This window comes from Mixophyes fleayi, chromosome 1, assembly GCF_038048845.1.
Source record: "Mixophyes fleayi isolate aMixFle1 chromosome 1, aMixFle1.hap1, whole genome shotgun sequence".
Classification (NCBI taxonomy): domain Eukaryota; kingdom Metazoa; phylum Chordata; class Amphibia; order Anura; family Limnodynastidae; genus Mixophyes; species Mixophyes fleayi.
In genome coordinates this window covers 242,282,632-242,305,664 of record NC_134402.1, presented here as the reverse complement: position 1 = coordinate 242,305,664, position 23,033 = coordinate 242,282,632, and the positions used below count along the sequence as shown (strand labels likewise).

The 23,033-nt window shown below is 36.6% G+C and overlaps 9 non-coding genes across 9 annotated transcripts; all 9 read right to left on the bottom strand.

The window, feature by feature from the left end:
* Positions 1-1,474: 1,474 nt before the first annotated feature.
* On the bottom strand, positions 1,475-1,557 carry TRNAL-CAG (transfer RNA leucine (anticodon CAG)). The gene has a single exon. It is a non-coding gene; the product is annotated as a tRNA-Leu (tRNA).
* A 1,721-nt stretch (positions 1,558-3,278) lies between these two features.
* On the bottom strand, positions 3,279-3,361 carry TRNAL-CAG (transfer RNA leucine (anticodon CAG)). The gene has a single exon. It is a non-coding gene; the product is annotated as a tRNA-Leu (tRNA).
* Positions 3,362-4,181: 820 nt separating this feature from the next.
* On the bottom strand, positions 4,182-4,264 carry TRNAL-CAG (transfer RNA leucine (anticodon CAG)). The gene has a single exon. It is a non-coding gene; the product is annotated as a tRNA-Leu (tRNA).
* Positions 4,265-6,888: 2,624 nt separating this feature from the next.
* On the bottom strand, positions 6,889-6,971 carry TRNAL-CAG (transfer RNA leucine (anticodon CAG)). The gene has a single exon. It is a non-coding gene; the product is annotated as a tRNA-Leu (tRNA).
* Positions 6,972-9,595: 2,624 nt separating this feature from the next.
* Positions 9,596-9,678, bottom strand: TRNAL-CAG (transfer RNA leucine (anticodon CAG)). Its single transcript has one exon. It is a non-coding gene; the product is annotated as a tRNA-Leu (tRNA).
* Positions 9,679-10,498: 820 nt separating this feature from the next.
* On the bottom strand, positions 10,499-10,581 carry TRNAL-CAG (transfer RNA leucine (anticodon CAG)). Its single transcript has one exon. It is a non-coding gene; the product is annotated as a tRNA-Leu (tRNA).
* A 2,626-nt stretch (positions 10,582-13,207) lies between these two features.
* TRNAL-CAG (transfer RNA leucine (anticodon CAG)) lies at positions 13,208-13,290 on the bottom strand. The gene has a single exon. It is a non-coding gene; the product is annotated as a tRNA-Leu (tRNA).
* Positions 13,291-17,720: 4,430 nt separating this feature from the next.
* TRNAL-CAG (transfer RNA leucine (anticodon CAG)) lies at positions 17,721-17,803 on the bottom strand. The gene has a single exon. It is a non-coding gene; the product is annotated as a tRNA-Leu (tRNA).
* A 1,721-nt stretch (positions 17,804-19,524) lies between these two features.
* TRNAL-CAG (transfer RNA leucine (anticodon CAG)) lies at positions 19,525-19,607 on the bottom strand. Its single transcript has one exon. It is a non-coding gene; the product is annotated as a tRNA-Leu (tRNA).
* Positions 19,608-23,033: the final 3,426 nt, after the last annotated feature.

The window sequence follows — 23,033 nt, the reverse complement described above, 5'->3', positions numbered from 1 at the left end:
ATGTACTTTTTTTCCCAATTCTTACAATGTCATGGGTTAAGACAGTATAGTTTTCTTTTAATTTTCAGCATTGGGAATCTTGTGCCAGAGTTTGTTGCTTAATCCATATTCATGCACCATTGAAATAGAATTTGGGAATCTTTAAAGAGCTGGCTAATGAATTTGGCTTATATGCTTGGTAGGATTGCTTTGTGGCGACACCAGTGGGATTTGAGGCCATGAGCTCTGCTTTACAAGAGCAATGCTCTGACCAATAATCATTGGAGCCCTCATTCGTAATGTGGAAGGTATTTTATCTTGCAAGGAAAATATATGAGGAAATGTAGATGATAAAAATGTAATGGAATAGGAGATGGAAATCAGAAGTACGATTGAAGACCTTATTTACAAGGAAGGCTGCAACCTGAATTGTGGTTTGTTTCAAAGGGGTAATTATGTTGTGAGCGCTCGAGATTTCCGTGGTGGAAATTGAAACTGAGGTGTGAAGTGAGTGTTTGTCCAATTTTTAGGATGTTTTGTTACCTTTAAATTAGTATGAGGATATATAGAAGAAAGATAAAATGTAACCTTACTGTCAGGAGTGGGATTTGAACCCACGCCTCCAGGAGAGACTGCGACCTGAACGCAGCGCCTTAGACCGCTCGGCCATCCTGATACACAAAAGCTTAGTTTTTCGAAAAGTTGAATATAACAAAAAAGACAGCATATAGCTCTGCTGTTTATGTTGCTGTTAAGACTTTTGATTTAAAGTATGGGTACAAATTGATTTTACAATCATTTGCACAGAAATATGTTCCTACTTGGCTAAATGACAGACATCTTGTACAAATAACATCGAAAAAGCTTTTTTAGTCATAGTTTAGCTTTTTCCAATTTGAATTTCCAATTGAATTTGGTATTTGATGTACTTTTTTTCCCAATTCTTACAATGTCATGGGTTAAGACAGTATAGTTTTCTTTTAATTTTCAGCATTGGGAAGTTTGTGCCAGAGTTTGTTGCTTAATCCATATTCATGCACCATTGAAATAGAATTTGGGAATCTTTAAAGAGCTGGCTAATGAATTTGGCTTATATGCTTGGTAGGATTGCTTTGTGGCGACACCAGTGGGATTTGAGGCCATGAGCTCTGCTTTACAAGAGCAATGCTCTGACCAATAATCATTGGAGCCCTCATTCGTAATGTGGAAGGTATTTTATCTTGCAAGGAAAATATATGAGGAAATGTAGATGATAAAAATGTAATGGAATAGGAGATGGAAATCAGAAGTACGATTGAAGACCTTATTTCCAAGGAAGGCTGCAACCTGAATTGTGGTTTGTTACAAAGGGGTAATTATGTTGTGAGCGTTCGAGATTTCCGTGGTGGAAATTGAAACTGAGGTGTGAAGTGAGTGTTTATCCAATTTTTAGGATGTTTTGTTACCTTTAAATTAGTATGAGGATATATAGAAGAAAGATAAAATGTAACCTTACTGTCAGGAGTGGGATTTGAACCCACGCCTCCAGGAGAGACTGCGACCTGAACGCAGCGCCTTAGACCGCTCGGCCATCCTGACATACAAAAGCTTAGGTTTTCGAAAAGTTGAATATAACAAAAAAGACAGCATATAGCTCTGCTGTTTATGTTGCTGTTAAGACTTTTGATTTAAAGTATGGGTACAAATTGATTTTACAATCATTTGCACAGAAATATGTTCCTACTTGGCTAAATGACAGACATCTTGTACAAATAACATCGAAAAAGCTTTTTTAGTCATAGTTTAGCTTTTTCTAATTTGAATTTCCAATTGAATTTGGTATTTGATGTACTTTTTTTCCCAATTCTTACAATGTCATGGGTTAAGACAGTATAGTTTTCTTTTAATTTTCAGCATTGGGAAGCTTGTGCCAGAGTTTGTTGCTTAATCCATATTCATGCACCATTGAAATAGAATTTGGGAATCTTTAAAGAGCTGGCTAATGAATTTGGCTTATATGCTTGGTAGGATTGCTTTGTGGCGACACCAGTGGGATTTGAGGCCATGAGCTCTGCTTTACAAGAGCAATGCTCTGACCAATAATCATTGGAGCCCTCATTCGTAATGTGGAAGGTATTTTATCTTTCAAGGAAAATATATGAGGAAATGTAGATGATAAAAATGTAATGGAATAGGAGATGGAAATCAGAAGTACGATTGAAGACCTTATTTCCAAGGAAGGCTGCAACCTGAATTGTGGTTTGTTACAAAGGGGTAATTATGTTGTGAGCGCTCGAGATTTCCGTGGTGGAAATTGAAACTGAGGTGTGAAGTGAGTGTTTGTCCAATTTTTAGGATGTTTTGTTACCTTTAAATTAGTATGAGGATATATAGAAGAAAGATAAAATGTAACCTTACTGTCAGGAGTGGGATTTGAACCCACGCCTCCAGGAGAGACTGCGACCTGAACGCAGCGCCTTAGACCGCTCGGCCATCCTGATACACAAAAGCTTAGTTTTTCGAAAAGTTGAATATAACAAAAAAGACAGCATATAGCTCTGCTGTTTATGTTGCTGTTAAGACTTTTGATTTAAAGTATGGGTACAAATTGATTTTACAATCATTTGCACAGAAATATGTTCCTACTTGGCTAAATGACAGACATCTTGTACAAATAACATCGAAAAAGCTTTTTTAGTCATAGTTTAGCTTTTTCCAATTTGAATTTCCAATTGAATTTGGTATTTGATGTACTTTTTTTCCCAATTCTTACAATGTCATGGGTTAAGACAGTATAGTTTTCTTTTAATTTTCAGCATTGGGAAGTTTGTGCCAGAGTTTGTTGCTTAATCCATATTCATGCACCATTGAAATAGAATTTGGGAATCTTTAAAGAGCTGGCTAATGAATTTGGCTTATATGCTTGGTAGGATTGCTTTGTGGCGACACCAGTGGGATTTGAGGCCATGAGCTCTGCTTTACAAGAGCAATGCTCTGACCAATAATCATTGGAGCCCTCATTCGTAATGTGGAAGGTATTTTATCTTGCAAGGAAAATATATGAGGAAATGTAGATGATAAAAATGTAATGGAATAGGAGATGGAAATCAGAAGTACGATTGAAGACCTTATTTCCAAGGAAGGCTGCAACCTGAATTGTGGTTTGTTACAAAGGGGTAATTATGTTGTGAGCGTTCGAGATTTCCGTGGTGGAAATTGAAACTGAGGTGTGAAGTGAGTGTTTATCCAATTTTTAGGATGTTTTGTTACCTTTAAATTAGTATGAGGATATATAGAAGAAAGATAAAATGTAACCTTACTGTCAGGAGTGGGATTTGAACCCACGCCTCCAGGAGAGACTGCGACCTGAACGCAGCGCCTTAGACCGCTCGGCCATCCTGACATACAAAAGTTCAGGTTTTCGAAAAGTTGAATATAACAAAAAAGACAGCATATAGCTCTGCTGTTTATGTTGCTGTTAAGACTTTTGATTTAAAGTATGGGTACAAATTGATTTTACAATCATTTGCACAGAAATATGTTCCTACTTGGCTAAATGACAGACATCTTGTACAAATAACATCGAAAAAGCTTTTTTAGTCATAGTTTACCTTTTTCTAATTTGAATTTCCAATTGAATTTGGTATTTGATGTACTTTTTTTTCCCAATTCTTACAATGTCATGGGTTAAGACAGTATAGTTTTCTTTTAATTTTCAGCATTGGGAAGCTTGTGCCAGAGTTTGTTGCTTAATCCATATTCATGCACCATTGAAATAGAATTTGGGAATCTTTAAAGAGCTGGCTAATGAATTTGGCTTATATGCTTGGTAGGATTGCTTTGTGGCGACACCAGTGGGATTTGAGGCCATGAGCTCTGCTTTACAAGAGCAATGCTCTGACCAATAATCATTAGAGCCCTCATTCGTAATGTGGAAGGTATTTTATCTTGCAAGGAAAATATATGAGGAAATGTAGATGATAAAAATGTAATGGAATAGGAGATGGAAATCAGAAGTACGATTGAAGACCTTATTTCCAAGGAAGGCTGCAACCTGAATTGTGGTTTGTTACAAAGGGGTAATTATGTTGTGAGCGCTCGAGATTTCCGTGGTGGAAATTGAAACTGAGGTGTGAAGTGAGTGTTTGTCCAATTTTTAGGATGTTTTGTTACCTTTAAATTAGTATGAGGATATATAGAAGAAAGATAAAATGTAACCTTACTGTCAGGAGTGGGATTTGAACCCACGCCTCCAGGAGAGACTGCGACCTGAACGCAGCGCCTTAGACCGCTCGGCCATCCTGACATACAAAAGCTTAGGTTTTCGAAAAGTTGAATATAACAAAAAAGACAGCATATAGCTCTGCTGTTTATGTTGCTGTTAAGACTTTTGATTTAAAGTATGGGTACAAATTGATTTTACAATCATTTGCACAGAAATATGTTCCTACTTGGCTAAATGACAGACATCTTGTACAAATAACATCGAAAAAGCTTTTTTAGTCATAGTTTAGCTTTTTCTAATTTGAATTTCCAATTGAATTTGGTATTTGATGTACTTTTTTTTCCCAATTCTTACAATGTCATGGGTTAAGACAGTATAGTTTTCTTTTAATTTTCAGCATTGGGAAGCTTGTGCCAGAGTTTGTTGCTTAATCCATATTCATGCACCATTGAAATAGAATTTGGGAATCTTTAAAGAGCTGGCTAATGAATTTGGCTTATATGCTTGGTAGGATTGCTTTGTGGCGACACCAGTGGGATTTGAGGCCATGAGCTCTGCTTTACAAGAGCAATGCTCTGACCAATAATCATTAGAGCCCTCATTCGTAATGTGGAAGGTATTTTATCTTGCAAGGAAAATATATGAGGAAATGTAGATGATAAAAATGTAATGGAATAGGAGATGGAAATCAGAAGTACGATTGAAGACCTTATTTCCAAGGAAGGCTGCAACCTGAATTGTGGTTTGTTACAAAGGGGTAATTATGTTGTGAGCGCTCGAGATTTCCGTGGTGGAAATTGAAACTGAGGTGTGAAGTGAGTGTTTGTCCAATTTTTAGGATGTTTTGTTACCTTTAAATTAGTATGAGGATATATAGAAGAAAGATAAAATGTAACCTTACTGTCAGGAGTGGGATTTGAACCCACGCCTCCAGGAGAGACTGCGACCTGAATGCAGCGCCTTAGACCGCTCGGCCATCCTGACATACAAAAGCTTAGGTTTTCGAAAAGTTGAATATAACAAAAAAGACAGCATATAGCTCTGCTGTTTATGTTGCTGTTAAGACTTTTGATTTAAAGTATGGGTACAAATTGATTTTACAATCATTTGCACAGAAATATGTTCCTACTTGGCTAAATGACAGACATCTTGTACAAATAACATCGAAAAAGCTTTTTTAGTCATAGTTTAGCTTTTTCTAATTTGAATTTCCAATTGAATTTGGTATTTGATGTACTTTTTTTCCCAATTCTTACAATGTCATGGGTTAAGACAGTATAGTTTTCTTTTAATTTTCAGCATTGGGAAGCTTGTGCCAGAGTTTGTTGCTTAATCCATATTCATGCACCATTGAAATAGAATTTGGGAATCTTTAAAGAGCTGGCTAATGAATTTGGCTTATATGCTTGGTAGGATTGCTTTGTGGCGACACCAGTGGGATTTGAGGCCATGAGCTCTGCTTTACAAGAGCAATGCTCTGACCAATAATCATTGGAGCCCTCATTCGTAATGTGGAAGGTATTTTATCTTTCAAGGAAAATATATGAGGAAATGTAGATGATAAAAATGTAATGGAATAGGAGATGGAAATCAGAAGTACGATTGAAGACCTTATTTCCAAGGAAGGCTGCAACCTGAATTGTGGTTTGTTACAAAGGGGTAATTATGTTGTGAGCGCTCGAGATTTCCGTGGTGGAAATTGAAACTGAGGTGTGAAGTGAGTGTTTGTCCAATTTTTAGGATGTTTTGTTACCTTTAAATTAGTATGAGGATATATAGAAGAAAGATAAAATGTAACCTTACTGTCAGGAGTGGGATTTGAACCCACGCCTCCAGGAGAGACTGCGACCTGAACGCAGCGCCTTAGACCGCTCGGCCATCCTGATACACAAAAGCTTAGTTTTTCGAAAAGTTGAATATAACAAAAAAGACAGCATATAGCTCTGCTGTTTATGTTGCTGTTAAGACTTTTGATTTAAAGTATGGGTACAAATTGATTTTACAATCATTTGCACAGAAATATGTTCCTACTTGGCTAAATGACAGACATCTTGTACAAATAACATCGAAAAAGCTTTTTTAGTCATAGTTTAGCTTTTTCCAATTTGAATTTCCAATTGAATTTGGTATTTGATGTACTTTTTTTCCCAATTCTTACAATGTCATGGGTTAAGACAGTATAGTTTTCTTTTAATTTTCAGCATTGGGAAGTTTGTGCCAGAGTTTGTTGCTTAATCCATATTCATGCACCATTGAAATAGAATTTGGGAATCTTTAAAGAGCTGGCTAATGAATTTGGCTTATATGCTTGGTAGGATTGCTTTGTGGCGACACCAGTGGGATTTGAGGCCATGAGCTCTGCTTTACAAGAGCAATGCTCTGACCAATAATCATTGGAGCCCTCATTCGTAATGTGGAAGGTATTTTATCTTGCAAGGAAAATATATGAGGAAATGTAGATGATAAAAATGTAATGGAATAGGAGATGGAAATCAGAAGTACGATTGAAGACCTTATTTCCAAGGAAGGCTGCAACCTGAATTGTGGTTTGTTACAAAGGGGTAATTATGTTGTGAGCGTTCGAGATTTCCGTGGTGGAAATTGAAACTGAGGTGTGAAGTGAGTGTTTATCCAATTTTTAGGATGTTTTGTTACCTTTAAATTAGTATGAGGATATATAGAAGAAAGATAAAATGTAACCTTACTGTCAGGAGTGGGATTTGAACCCACGCCTCCAGGAGAGACTGCGACCTGAACGCAGCGCCTTAGACCGCTCGGCCATCCTGACATACAAAAGTTCAGGTTTTCGAAAAGTTGAATATAACAAAAAAGACAGCATATAGCTCTGCTGTTTATGTTGCTGTTAAGACTTTTGATTTAAAGTATGGGTACAAATTGATTTTACAATCATTTGCACAGAAATATGTTCCTACTTGGCTAAATGACAGACATCTTGTACAAATAACATCGAAAAAGCTTTTTTAGTCATAGTTTACCTTTTTCTAATTTGAATTTCCAATTGAATTTGGTATTTGATGTACTTTTTTTTCCCAATTCTTACAATGTCATGGGTTAAGACAGTATAGTTTTCTTTTAATTTTCAGCATTGGGAAGCTTGTGCCAGAGTTTGTTGCTTAATCCATATTCATGCACCATTGAAATAGAATTTGGGAATCTTTAAAGAGCTGGCTAATGAATTTGGCTTATATGCTTGGTAGGATTGCTTTGTGGCGACACCAGTGGGATTTGAGGCCATGAGCTCTGCTTTACAAGAGCAATGCTCTGACCAATAATCATTAGAGCCCTCATTCGTAATGTGGAAGGTATTTTATCTTGCAAGGAAAATATATGAGGAAATGTAGATGATAAAAATGTAATGGAATAGGAGATGGAAATCAGAAGTACGATTGAAGACCTTATTTCCAAGGAAGGCTGCAACCTGAATTGTGGTTTGTTACAAAGGGGTAATTATGTTGTGAGCGCTCGAGATTTCCGTGGTGGAAATTGAAACTGAGGTGTGAAGTGAGTGTTTGTCCAATTTTTAGGATGTTTTGTTACCTTTAAATTAGTATGAGGATATATAGAAGAAAGATAAAATGTAACCTTACTGTCAGGAGTGGGATTTGAACCCACGCCTCCAGGAGAGACTGCGACCTGAATGCAGCGCCTTAGACCGCTCGGCCATCCTGACATACAAAAGCTTAGGTTTTCGAAAAGTTGAATATAACAAAAAAGACAGCATATAGCTCTGCTGTTTATGTTGCTGTTAAGACTTTTGATTTAAAGTATGGGTACAAATTGATTTTACAATCATTTGCACAGAAATATGTTCCTACTTGGCTAAATGACAGACATCTTGTACAAATAACATCGAAAAAGCTTTTTTAGTCATAGTTTAGCTTTTTCTAATTTGAATTTCCAATTGAATTTGGTATTTGATGTACTTTTTTTCCCAATTCTTACAATGTCATGGGTTAAGACAGTATAGTTTTCTTTTAATTTTCAGCATTGGGAAGCTTGTGCCAGAGTTTGTTGCTTAATCCATATTCATGCACCATTGAAATAGAATTTGGGAATCTTTAAAGAGCTGGCTAATGAATTTGGCTTATATGCTTGGTAGGATTGCTTTGTGGCGACACCAGTGGGATTTGAGGCCATGAGCTCTGCTTTACAAGAGCAATGCTCTGACCAATAATCATTGGAGCCCTCATTCGTAATGTGGAAGGTATTTTATCTTTCAAGGAAAATATATGAGGAAATGTAGATGATAAAAATGTAATGGAATAGGAGATGGAAATCAGAAGTACGATTGAAGACCTTATTTCCAAGGAAGGCTGCAACCTGAATTGTGGTTTGTTACAAAGGGGTAATTATGTTGTGAGCGCTCGAGATTTCCGTGGTGGAAATTGAAACTGAGGTGTGAAGTGAGTGTTTGTCCAATTTTTAGGATGTTTTGTTACCTTTAAATTAGTATGAGGATATATAGAAGAAAGATAAAATGTAACCTTACTGTCAGGAGTGGGATTTGAACCCACGCCTCCAGGAGAGACTGCGACCTGAACGCAGCGCCTTAGACCGCTCGGCCATCCTGATACACAAAAGCTTAGTTTTTCGAAAAGTTGAATATAACAAAAAAGACAGCATATAGCTCTGCTGTTTATGTTGCTGTTAAGACTTTTGATTTAAAGTATGGGTACAAATTGATTTTACAATCATTTGCACAGAAATATGTTCCTACTTGGCTAAATGACAGACATCTTGTACAAATAACATCGAAAAAGCTTTTTTAGTCATAGTTTAGCTTTTTCCAATTTGAATTTCCAATTGAATTTGGTATTTGATGTACTTTTTTTCCCAATTCTTACAATGTCATGGGTTAAGACAGTATAGTTTTCTTTTAATTTTCAGCATTGGGAAGTTTGTGCCAGAGTTTGTTGCTTAATCCATATTCATGCACCATTGAAATAGAATTTGGGAATCTTTAAAGAGCTGGCTAATGAATTTGGCTTATATGCTTGGTAGGATTGCTTTGTGGCGACACCAGTGGGATTTGAGGCCATGAGCTCTGCTTTACAAGAGCAATGCTCTGACCAATAATCATTGGAGCCCTCATTCGTAATGTGGAAGGTATTTTATCTTGCAAGGAAAATATATGAGGAAATGTAGATGATAAAAATGTAATGGAATAGGAGATGGAAATCAGAAGTACGATTGAAGACCTTATTTCCAAGGAAGGCTGCAACCTGAATTGTGGTTTGTTACAAAGGGGTAATTATGTTGTGAGCGTTCGAGATTTCCGTGGTGGAAATTGAAACTGAGGTGTGAAGTGAGTGTTTATCCAATTTTTAGGATGTTTTGTTACCTTTAAATTAGTATGAGGATATATAGAAGAAAGATAAAATGTAACCTTACTGTCAGGAGTGGGATTTGAACCCACGCCTCCAGGAGAGACTGCGACCTGAACGCAGCGCCTTAGACCGCTCGGCCATCCTGACATACAAAAGTTCAGGTTTTCGAAAAGTTGAATATAACAAAAAAGACAGCATATAGCTCTGCTGTTTATGTTGCTGTTAAGACTTTTGATTTAAAGTATGGGTACAAATTGATTTTACAATCATTTGCACAGAAATATGTTCCTACTTGGCTAAATGACAGACATCTTGTACAAATAACATCGAAAAAGCTTTTTTAGTCATAGTTTACCTTTTTCTAATTTGAATTTCCAATTGAATTTGGTATTTGATGTACTTTTTTTTCCCAATTCTTACAATGTCATGGGTTAAGACAGTATAGTTTTCTTTTAATTTTCAGCATTGGGAAGCTTGTGCCAGAGTTTGTTGCTTAATCCATATTCATGCACCATTGAAATAGAATTTGGGAATCTTTAAAGAGCTGGCTAATGAATTTGGCTTATATGCTTGGTAGGATTGCTTTGTGGCGACACCAGTGGGATTTGAGGCCATGAGCTCTGCTTTACAAGAGCAATGCTCTGACCAATAATCATTGGAGCCCTCATTCGTAATGTGGAAGGTATTTTATCTTGCAAGGAAAATATATGAGGAAATGTAGATGATAAAAATGTAATGGAATAGGAGATGGAAATCAGAAGTACGATTGAAGACCTTATTTCCAAGGAAGGCTGCAACCTGAATTGTGGTTTGTTACAAAGGGGTAATTATGTTGTGAGCGCTCGAGATTTCCGTGGTGGAAATTGAAACTGAGGTGTGAAGTGAGTGTTTGTCCAATTTTTAGGATGTTTTGTTACCTTTAAATTAGTATGAGGATATATAGAAGAAAGATAAAATGTAACCTTACTGTCAGGAGTGGGATTTGAACCCACGCCTCCAGGAGAGACTGCGACCTGAACGCAGCGCCTTAGACCGCTCGGCCATCCTGACATACAAAAGCTTAGGTTTTCGAAAAGTTGAATATAACAAAAAAGACAGCATATAGCTCTGCTGTTTATGTTGCTGTTAAGACTTTTGATTTAAAGTATGGGTACAAATTGATTTTACAATCATTTGCACAGAAATATGTTCCTACTTGGCTAAATGACAGACATCTTGTACAAATAACATCGAAAAAGCTTTTTTAGTCATAGTTTAGCTTTTTCTAATTTGAATTTCCAATTGAATTTGGTATTTGATGTACTTTTTTTCCCAATTCTTACAATGTCATGGGTTAAGACAGTATAGTTTTCTTTTAATTTTCAGCATTGGGAAGCTTGTGCCAGAGTTTGTTGCTTAATCCATATTCATGCACCATTGAAATAGAATTTGGGAATCTTTAAAGAGCTGGCTAATGAATTTGGCTTATATGCTTGGTAGGATTGCTTTGTGGCGACACCAGTGGGATTTGAGGCCATGAGCTCTGCTTTACAAGAGCAATGCTCTCACCAATAATCATTGGAGCCCTCATTCGTAATGTGGAAGGTATTTTATCTTTCAAGGAAAATATATGAGGAAATGTAGATGATAAAAATGTAATGGAATAGGAGATGGAAATCAGAAGTACGATTGAAGACCTTATTTCCAAGGAAGGCTGCAACCTGAATTGTGGTTTGTTACAAAGGGGTAATTATGTTGTGAGCGCTCGAGATTTCCGTGGTGGAAATTGAAACTGAGGTGTGAAGTGAGTGTTTGTCCAATTTTTAGGATGTTTTGTTACCTTTAAATTAGTATGAGGATATATAGAAGAAAGATAAAATGTAACCTTACTGTCAGGAGTGGGATTTGAACCCACGCCTCCAGGAGAGACTGCGACCTGAACGCAGTGCCTTAGAACGCTCGGCCATCCTGACATACAAAAGCTTAGGTTTTCGAAAAGTTGAATATAACAAAAAAGACAGCATATAGCTCTGCTGTTTATGTTGCTGTTAAGACTTTTGATTTAAAGTATGGGTACAAATTGATTTTACAATCATTTGCACAGAAATATGTTCCTACTTGGCTAAATGACAGACATCTTGTACAAATAACATCGAAAAAGCTTTTTTAGTCATAGTTTACCTTTTTCTAATTTGAATTTCCAATTGAATTTGGTATTTGATGTACTTTTTTTTCCCAATTCTTACAATGTCATGGGTTAAGACAGTATAGTTTTCTTTTAATTTTCAGCATTGGGAAGCTTGTGCCAGAGTTTGTTGCTTAATCCATATTCATGCACCATTGAAATAGAATTTGGGAATCTTTAAAGAGCTGGCTAATGAATTTGGCTTATATGCTTGGTAGGATTGCTTTGTGGCGACACCAGTGGGATTTGAGGCCATGAGCTCTGCTTTACAAGAGCAATGCTCTGACCAATAATCATTGGAGCCCTCATTCGTAATGTGGAAGGTATTTTATCTTTCAAGGAAAATATATGAGGAAATGTAGATGATAAAAATGTAATGGAATAGGAGATGGAAATCAGAAGTACGATTGAAGACCTTATTTCCAAGGAAGGCTGCAACCTGAATTGTGGTTTGTTACAAAGGGGTAATTATGTTGTGAGCGCTCGAGATTTCCGTGGTGGAAATTGAAACTGAGGTGTGAAGTGAGTGTTTGTCCAATTTTTAGGATGTTTTGTTACCTTTAAATTAGTATGAGGATATATAGAAGAAAGATAAAATGTAACCTTACTGTCAGGAGTGGGATTTGAACCCACGCCTCCAGGAGAGACTGCGACCTGAACGCAGTGCCTTAGAACGCTCGGCCATCCTGACATACAAAAGCTTAGGTTTTCGAAAAGTTGAATATAACAAAAAAGACAGCATATAGCTCTGCTGTTTATGTTGCTGTTAAGACTTTTGATTTAAAGTATGGGTACAAATTGATTTTACAATCATTTGCACAGAAATATGTTCCTACTTGGCTAAATGACAGACATCTTGTACAAATAACATCGAAAAAGCTTTTTTAGTCATAGTTTACCTTTTTCTAATTTGAATTTCCAATTGAATTTGGTATTTGATGTACTTTTTTTTTCCCAATTCTTACAATGTCATGGGTTAAGACAGTATAGTTTTCTTTTAATTTTCAGCATTGGGAAGCTTGTGCCAGAGTTTGTTGCTTAATCCATATTCATGCACCATTGAAATAGAATTTGGGAATCTTTAAAGAGCTGGCTAATGAATTTGGCTTATATGCTTGGTAGGATTGCTTTGTGGCGACACCAGTGGGATTTGAGGCCATGAGCTCTGCTTTACAAGAGCAATGCTCTGACCAATAATCATTGGAGCCCTCATTCGTAATGTGGAAGGTATTTTATCTTGCAAGGAAAATATATGAGGAAATGTAGATGATAAAAATGTAATGGAATAGGAGATGGAAATCAGAAGTACGATTGAAGACCTTATTTCCAAGGAAGGCTGCAACCTGAATTGTGGTTTGTTACAAAGGGGTAATTATGTTGTGAGCGCTCGAGATTTCCGTGGTGGAAATTGAAACTGAGGTGTGAAGTGAGTGTTTGTCCAATTTTTAGGATGTTTTGTTACCTTTAAAGTAGTATGAGGATATATAGAAGAAAGATAAAATGTAACCTTACTGTCAGGAGTGGGATTTGAACCCACGCCTCCAGGAGAGACTGCGACCTGAACGCAGCGCCTTAGACCGCTCGGCCATCCTGACATACAAAAGCTTAGGTTTTCGAAAAGTTGAATATAACAAAAAAGACAGCATATAGCTCTGCTGTTTATGTTGCTGTTAAGACTTTTGATTTAAAGTATGGGTACAAATTGATTTTACAATCATTTGCACAGAAATATGTTCCTACTTGGCTAAATGACAGACATCTTGTACAAATAACATCGAAAAAGCTTTTTTAGTCATAGTTTAGCTTTTTCTAATTTGAATTTCCAATTGAATTTGGTATTTGATGTACTTTTTTTCCCAATTCTTACAATGTCATGGGTTAAGACAGTATAGTTTTCTTTTAATTTTCAGCATTGGGAAGCTTGTGCCAGAGTTTGTTGCTTAATCCATATTCATGCACCATTGAAATAGAATTTGGGAATCTTTAAAGAGCTGGCTAATGAATTTGGCTTATATGCTTGGTAGGATTGCTTTGTGGCGACACCAGTGGGATTTGAGGCCATGAGCTCTGCTTTACAAGAGCAATGCTCTGACCAATAATCATTGGAGCCCTCATTCGTAATGTGGAAGGTATTTTATCTTTCAAGGAAAATATATGAGGAAATGTAGATGATAAAAATGTAATGGAATAGGAGATGGAAATCAGAAGTACGATTGAAGACCTTATTTCCAAGGAAGGCTGCAACCTGAATTGTGGTTTGTTACAAAGGGGTAATTATGTTGTGAGCGCTCGAGATTTCCGTGGTGGAAATTGAAACTGAGGTGTGAAGTGAGTGTTTGTCCAATTTTTAGGATGTTTTGTTACCTTTAAATTAGTATGAGGATATATAGAAGAAAGATAAAATGTAACCTTACTGTCAGGAGTGGAATTTGAACCCACGCCTCCAGGAGAGACTGCGACCTGAACGCAGTGCCTAAGAACGCTCGGCCATCCTGACATACAAAAGCTTAGGTTTTCGAAAAGTTGAATATAACAAAAAAGACAGCATATAGCTCTGCTGTTTATGTTGCTGTTAAGACTTTTGATTTAAAGTATGGGTACAAATTGATTTTACAATCATTTGCACAGAAATATGTTCCTACTTGGCTAAATGACAGACATCTTGTACAAATAACATCGAAAAAGCTTTTTTAGTCATAGTTTACCTTTTTCTAATTTGAATTTCCAATTGAATTTGGTATTTGATGTACTTTTTTTTCCCAATTCTTACAATGTCATGGGTTAAGACAGTATAGTTTTCTTTTAATTTTCAGCATTGGGAAGCTTGTGCCAGAGTTTGTTGCTTAATCCATATTCATGCACCATTGAAATAGAATTTGGGAATCTTTAAAGAGCTGGCTAATGAATTTGGCTTATATGCTTGGTAGGATTGCTTTGTGGCGACACCAGTGGGATTTGAGGCCATGAGCTCTGCTTTACAAGAGCAATGCTCTGACCAATAATCATTGGAGCCCTCATTCGTAATGTGGAAGGTATTTTATCTTTCAAGGAAAATATATGAGGAAATGTAGATGATAAAAATGTAATGGAATAGGAGATGGAAATCAGAAGTACGATTGAAGACCTTATTTCCAAGGAAGGCTGCAACCTGAATTGTGGTTTGTTACAAAGGGGTAATTATGTTGTGAGCGCTCGAGATTTCCGTGGTGGAAATTGAAACTGAGGTGTGAAGTGAGTGTTTGTCCAATTTTTAGGATGTTTTGTTACCTTTAAATTAGTATGAGGATATATAGAAGAAAGATAAAATGTAACCTTACTGTCAGGAGTGGGATTTGAACCCACGCCTCCAGGAGAGACTGCGACCTGAACGCAGTGCCTTAGAACGCTCGGCCATCCTGACATACAAAAGCTTAGGTTTTCGAAAAGTTGAATATAACAAAAAAGACAGCATATAGCTCTGCTGTTTATGTTGCTGTTAAGACTTTTGATTTAAAGTATGGGTACAAATTGATTTTACAATCATTTGCACAGAAATATGTTCCTACTTGGCTAAATGACAGACATCTTGTACAAATAACATCGAAAAAGCTTTTTTAGTCATAGTTTACCTTTTTCTAATTTGAATTTCCAATTGAATTTGGTATTTGATGTACTTTTTTTTCCCAATTCTTACAATGTCATGGGTTAAGACAGTATAGTTTTCTTTTAATTTTCAGCATTGGGAAGCTTGTGCCAGAGTTTGTTGCTTAATCCATATTCATGCACCATTGAAATAGAATTTGGGAATCTTTAAAGAGCTGGCTAATGAATTTGGCTTATATGCTTGGTAGGATTGCTTTGTGGCGACACCAGTGGGATTTGAGGCCATGAGCTCTGCTTTACAAGAGCAATGCTCTGACCAATAATCATTGGAGCCCTCATTCGTAATGTGGAAGGTATTTTATCTTGCAAGGAAAATATATGAGGAAATGTAGATGATAAAAATGTAATGGAATAGGAGATGGAAATCAGAAGTACGATTGAAGACCTTATTTCCAAGGAAGGCTGCAACCTGAATTGTGGTTTGTTACAAAGGGGTAATTATGTTGTGAGCGCTCGAGATTTCCGTGGTGGAAATTGAAACTGAGGTGTGAAGTGAGTGTTTGTCCAATTTTTAGGATGTTTTGTTACCTTTAAATTAGTATGAGGATATATAGAAGAAAGATAAAATGTAACCTTACTGTCAGGAGTGGGATTTGAACCCACGCCTCCAGGAGAGACTGCGACCTGAACGCAGCGCCTTAGAACGCTCGGCCATCCTGACATACAAAAGCTTAGGTTTTCGAAAAGTTGAATATAACAAAAAAGACAGCATATAGCTCTGCTGTTTATGTTGCTGTTAAGACTTTTGATTTAAAGTATGGGTACAAATTGATTTTACAATCATTTGCACAGAAATATGTTCCTACTTGGCTAAATGACAGACATCTTGTACAAATAACATCGAAAAAGCTTTTTTAGTCATAGTTTAGCTTTTTCTAATTTGAATTTCCAATTGAATTTGGTATTTGATGTACTTTTTTTCCCAATTCTTACAATGTCATGGGTTAAGACAGTATAGTTTTCTTTTAATTTTCAGCATTGGGAAGCTTGTGCCAGAGTTTGTTGCTTAATCCATATTCATGCACCATTGAAATAGAATTTGGGAATCTTTAAAGAGCTGGCTAATGAATTTGGCTTATATGCTTGGTAGGATTGCTTTGTGGCGACACCAGTGGGATTTGAGGCCATGAGCTCTGCTTTACAAGAGCAATGCTCTGACCAATAATCATTGGAGCCCTCATTCGTAATGTGGAAGGTATTTTATCTTGCAAGGAAAATATATGAGGAAATGTAGATGATAAAAATGTAATGGAATAGGAGATGGAAATCAGAAGTACGATTGAAGACCTTATTTCCAAGGAAGGCTGCAACCTGAATTGTGGTTTGTTACAAAGGGGTAATTATGTTGTGAGCGCTCGAGATTTCCGTGGTGGAAATTGAAACTGAGGTGTGAAGTGAGTGTTTGTCCAATTTTTAGGATGTTTTGTTACCTTTAAATTAGTATGAGGATATATAGAAGAAAGATAAAATGTAACCTTACTGTCAGGAGTGGGATTTGAACCCACGCCTCCAGGAGAGACTGCGACCTGAACGCAGCGCCTTAGAACGCTCGGCCATCCTGACATACAAAAGCTTAGGTTTTCGAAAAGTTGAATATAACAAAAAAGACAGCATATAGCTCTGCTGTTTATGTTGCTGTTAAGACTTTTGATTTAAAGTATGGGTACAAATTGATTTTACAATCATTTGCACAGAAATATGTTCCTACTTGGCTAAATGACAGACATCTTGTACAAATAACATCGAAAAAGCTTTTTTAGTCATAGTTTACCTTTTTCTAATTTGAATTTCCAATTGAATTTGGTATTTGATGTACTTTTTTTTCCCAATTCTTACAATGTCATGGGTTAAGACAGTATAGTTTTCTTTTAATTTTCAGCATTGGGAAGCTTGTGCCAGAGTTTGTTGCTTAATCCATATTCATGCACCATTGAAATAGAATTTGGGAATCTTTAAAGAGCTGGCTAATGAATTTGGCTTATATGCTTGGTAGGATTGCTTTGTGGCGACACCAGTGGGATTTGAGGCCATGAGCTCTGCTTTACAAGAGCAATGCTCTGACCAATAATCATTGGAGCCCTCATTCGTAATGTGGAAGGTATTTTATCTTGCAAGGAAAATATATGAGGAAATGTAGATGATAAAAATGTAATGGAATAGGAGATGGAAATCAGAAGTACGATTGAAGACCTTATTTCCAAGGAAGGCTGCAACCTGAATTGTGGTTTGTTACAAAGGGGTAATTATGTTGTGAGCGCTCGAGATTTCCGTGGTGGAAATTGAAACTGAGGTGTGAAGTGAGTGTTTGTCCAATTTTTAGGATGTTTTGTTACCTTTAAATTAGTATGAGGATATATAGAAGAAAGATAAAATGTAACCTTACTGTCAGGAGTGGGATTTGAACCCACGCCTCCAGGAGAGACTGCGACCTGAACGCAGCGCCTTAGACCGCTCGGCCATCCTGACATACAAAAGCTTAGGTTTTCGAAAAGTTGAATATAACAAAAAAGACAGCATATAGCTCTGCTGTTTATGTTGCTGTTAAGACTTTTGATTTAAAGTATGGGTACAAATTGATTTTACAATCATTTGCACAGAAATATGTTCCTACTTGGCTAAATGACAGACATCTTGTACAAATAACATCGAAAAAGCTTTTTTAGTCATAGTTTAGCTTTTTCTAATTTGAATTTCCAATTGAATTTGGTATTTGATGTACTTTTTTTCCCAATTCTTACAATGTCATGGGTTAAGACAGTATAGTTTTCTTTTAATTTTCAGCATTGGGAAGCTTGTGCCAGAGTTTGTTGCTTAATCCATATTCATGCACCATTGAAATAGAATTTGGGAATCTTTAAAGAGCTGGCTAATGAATTTGGCTTATATGCTTGGTAGGATTGCTTTGTGGCGACACCAGTGGGATTTGAGGCCATGAGCTCTGCTTTACAAGAGCAATGCTCTGACCAATAATCATTGGAGCCTTCATTCGTAATGTGGAAGGTATTTTATCTTGCAAGGAAAATATATGAGGAAATGTAGATGATAAAAATGTAATGGAATAGGAGATGGAAATCAGAAGTACGATTGAAGACCTTATTTCCAAGGAAGGCTGCAACCTGAATTGTGGTTTGTTACAAAGGGGTAATTATGTTGTGAGCGCTCGAGATTTCCGTGGTGGAAATTGAAACTGAGGTGTGAAGTGAGTGTTTGTCCAATTTTTAGGATGTTTTGTTACCTTTAAATTAGTATGAGGATATATAGAAGAAAGATAAAATGTAACCTTACTGTCAGGAGTGGGATTTGAACCCACGCCTCCAGGAGAGACTGCGACCTGAACGCAGTGCCTTAGAACGCTCGGCCATCCTGACATACAAAAGCTTAGATTTTCGAAAAGTTGAATATAACAAAAAAGACAGCATATAGCTCTGCTGTTTATGTTGCTGTTAAGACTTTTGATTTAAAGTATGGGTACAAATTGATTTTACAATCATTTGCACAGAAATATGTTCCTACTTGGCTAAATGACAGACATCTTGTACAAATAACATCGAAAAAGCTTTTTTAGTCATAGTTTACCTTTTTCTAATTTGAATTTCCAATTGAATTTGGTATTTGATGTACTTTTTTTCCCAATTCTTACAATGTCATGGGTTAAGACAGTATAGTTTTCTTTTAATTTTCAGCATTGGGAAGCTTGTGCCAGAGTTTGTTGCTTAATCCATATTCATGCACCATTGAAATAGAATTTGGGAATCTTTAAAGAGCTGGCTAATGAATTTGGCTTATATGCTTGGTAGGATTGCTTTGTGGCGACACCAGTGGGATTTGAGGCCATGAGCTCTGCTTTACAAGAGCAATGCTCTGACCAATAATCATTGGAGCCCTCATTCGTAATGTGGAAGGTATTTTATCTTGCAAGGAAAATATATGAGGAAATGTAGATGATAAAAATGTAATGGAATAGGAGATGGAAATCAGAAGTACGATTGAAGACCTTATTTCCAAGGAAGGCTGCAACCTGAATTGTGGTTTGTTTCAAAGGGGTAATTATGTTGTGAGCGCTCGAGATTTCCGTGGTGGAAATTGAAACTGAGGTGTGAAGTGAGTGTTTGTCCAATTTTTAGGATGTTTTGTTACCTTTAAATTAGTATGAGGATATATAGAAGAAAGATAAAATGTAACCTTACTGTCAGGAGTGGGATTTGAACCCACGCCTCCAGGAGAGACTGCGACCTGAACGCAGCGCCTTAGACCGCTCGGCCATCCTGACATACAAAAGCTTAGGTTTTCGAAAAGTTGAATATAACAAAAAAGACAGCATATAGCTCTGCTGTTTATGTTGCTGTTAAGACTTTTGATTTAAAGTATGGGTACAAATTGATTTTACAATCATTTGCACAGAAATATGTTCCTACTTGGCTAAATGACAGACATCTTGTACAAATAACATCGAAAAAGCTTTTTTAGTCATAGTTTAGCTTTTTCCAATTTGAATTTCCAATTGAATTTGGTATATGATGTACTTTTTTTCCCAATTCTTACAATGTCATGGGTTAAGACAGTATAGTTTTCTTTTAATTTTCAGCATTGGGAATCTTGTGCCAGAGTTTGTTGCTTAATCCATATTCATGCACCATTGAAATAGAATTTGGGAATCTTTAAAGAGCTGGCTAATGAATTTGGCTTATATGCTTGGTAGGATTGCTTTGTGGCGACACCAGTGGGATTTGAGGCCATGAGCTCTGCTTTACAAGAGCAATGCTCTGACCAATAATCATTGGAGCCCTCATTCGTAATGTGGAAGGTATTTTATCTTGCAAGGAAAATATATGAGGAAATGTAGATGATAAAAATGTAATGGAATAGGAGATGGAAATCAGAAGTACGATTGAAGACCTTATTTCCAAGGAAGGCTGCAACCTGAATTGTGGTTTGTTACAAAGGGGTAATTATGTTGTGAGCGCTCGAGATTTCCGTGGTGGAAATTGAAACTGAGGTGTGAAGTGAGTGTTTGTCCAATTTTTAGGATGTTTTGTTACCTTTAAATTAGTATGAGGATATATAGAAGAAAGATAAAATGTAACCTTACTGTCAGGAGTGGGATTTGAACCCACGCCTCCAGGAGAGACTGCGACCTGAACGCAGCGCCTTAGAACGCTCGGCCATCCTGACATACAAAAGCTTAGGTTTTCGAAAAGTTGAATATAACAAAAAAGACAGCATATAGCTCTGCTGTTTATGTTGCTGTTAAGACTTTTGATTTAAAGTATGGGTACAAATTGATTTTACAATCATTTGCACAGAAATATGTTCCTACTTGGCTAAATGACAGACATCTTGTACAAATAACATCGAAAAAGCTTTTTTAGTCATAGTTTAGCTTTTTCCAATTTGAATTTCCAATTGAATTTGGTATATGATGTACTTTTTTTCCCAATTCTTACAATGTCATGGGTTAAGACAGTATAGTTTTCTTTTAATTTTCAGCATTGGGAAGCTTGTGCCAGAGTTTGTTGCTTAATCCATATTCATGCACCATTGAAATAGAATTTGGGAATCTTTAAAGAGCTGGCTAATGAATTTGGCTTATATGCTTGGTAGGATTGCTTTGTGGCGACACCAGTGGGATTTGAGGCCATGAGCTCTGCTTTACAAGAGCAATGCTCTGACCAATAATCATTGGAGTCCTCATTCGTAATGTGGAAGGTATTTTATCTTGCAAGGAAAATATATGAGGAAATGTAGATGATAAAAATGTAATGGAATAGGAGATGGAAATCAGAAGTACGATTGAAGACCTTATTTCCAAGGAAGGCTGCAACCTGAATTGTGGTTTGTTACAAAGGGGTAATTATGTTGTGAGCGCTCGAGATTTCCGTGGTGGAAATTGAAACTGAGGTGTGAAGTGAGTGTTTGTCCAATTTTTAGGATGTTTTGTTACCTTTAAATTAGTATGAGGATATATAGAAGAAAGATAAAATGTAACCTTACTATCAGGAGTGGGATTTGAACCCACGCCTCCAGGAGAGACTGCGACCGCAGCGCCTTAGAACGCTCGGCCATCCTGACATACAAAAGCTTAGGTTTTCGAAAAGTTGAATATAACAAAAAAGACAGCATATAGCTCTGCTGTTTATGTTGCTGTTAAGACTTTTGATTTAAAGTATGGGTACAAATTGATTTTACAATCATTTGCACAGAAATATGTTCCTACTTGGCTAAATGACAGACATCTTGTACAAATAACATCGAAAAAGCTTTTTTAGTCATAGTTTAGCTTTTTCCAATTTGAATTTCCAATTGAATTTGGTATATGATGTACTTTTTTTCCCAATTCTTACAATGTCATGGGTTAAGACAGTATAGTTTTCTTTTAATTTTCAGCATTGGGAATCTTGTGCCAGAGTTTGTTGCTTAATCCATATTCATGCACCATTGAAATAGAATTTGGGAATCTTTAAAGAGCTGGCTAATGAATTTGGCTTATATGCTTGGTAGGATTGCTTTGTGGCGACACCAGTGGGATTTGAGGCCATGAGCTCTGCTTTACAAGAGCAATGCTCTGACCAATAATCATTGGAGCCCTCATTCGTAATGTGGAAGGTTTTTTATCTTGCAAGGAAAATATATGAGGAAATGTAGATGATAAAAATGTAATGGAATAGGAGATGGAAATCAGAAGTACGATTGAAGACCTTATTTCCAAGGAAGGCTGCAACCTGAATTGTGGTTTGTTTCAAAGGGGTAATTATGTTGTGAGCGCTCGAGATTTCCGTGGTGGAAATTGAAACTGAGGTGTGAAGTGAGTGTTTGTCCAATTTTTAGGATGTTTTGTTACCTTTAAATTAGTATGAGGATATATAGAAGAAAGATAAAATGTAACCTTACTGTCAGGAGTGGGATTTGAACCCACGCCTCCAGGAGAGACTGCGACCTGAACGCAGCGCCTTAGAACGCTCGGCCATCCTGACATACAAAAGCTTAGGTTTTCGAAAAGTTGAATATAACAAAAAAGACAGCATATAGCTCTGCTGTTTATGTTGCTGTTAAGACTTTTGATTTAAAGTATGGGTACAAATTGATTTTACAATCATTTGCACAAAAATATGTTCCTACTTGGCTAAATGACAGACATCTTGTACAAATAAAATCGAAAAAGCTTTTTTAGTCATAGTTTACCTTTTTCTAATTTGAATTTCCAATTGAATTTGGTATTTGATGTACTTTTTTTCCCAATTCTTACAATGTCATGGGTTAAGACAGTATAGTTTTCTTTTAATTTTCAGCATTGGGAAGCTTGTGCCAGAGTTTGTTGCTTAATCCATATTCATGCACCATTGAAATAGAATTTGGGAATCTTTAAAGAGCTGGCTAATGAATTTGGCTTATATGCTTGGTAGGATTGCTTTGTGGCGACACCAGTGGGATTTGAGGCCATGAGCTCTGCTTTACAAGAGCAATGCTCTGACCAATAATCATTGGAGCCCTCATTCGTAATGTGGAAGGTATTTTATCTTGCAAGGAAAATATATGAGGAAATGTAGATGATAAAAATGTAATGGAATAGGAGATGGAAATCAGAAGTACGATTGAAGACCTTATTTCCAAGGAAGGCTGCAACCTGAATTGTGGTTTGTTACAAAGGGGTAATTATGTTGTGAGCGCTCGAGATTTCCGTGGTGGAAATTGAAACTGA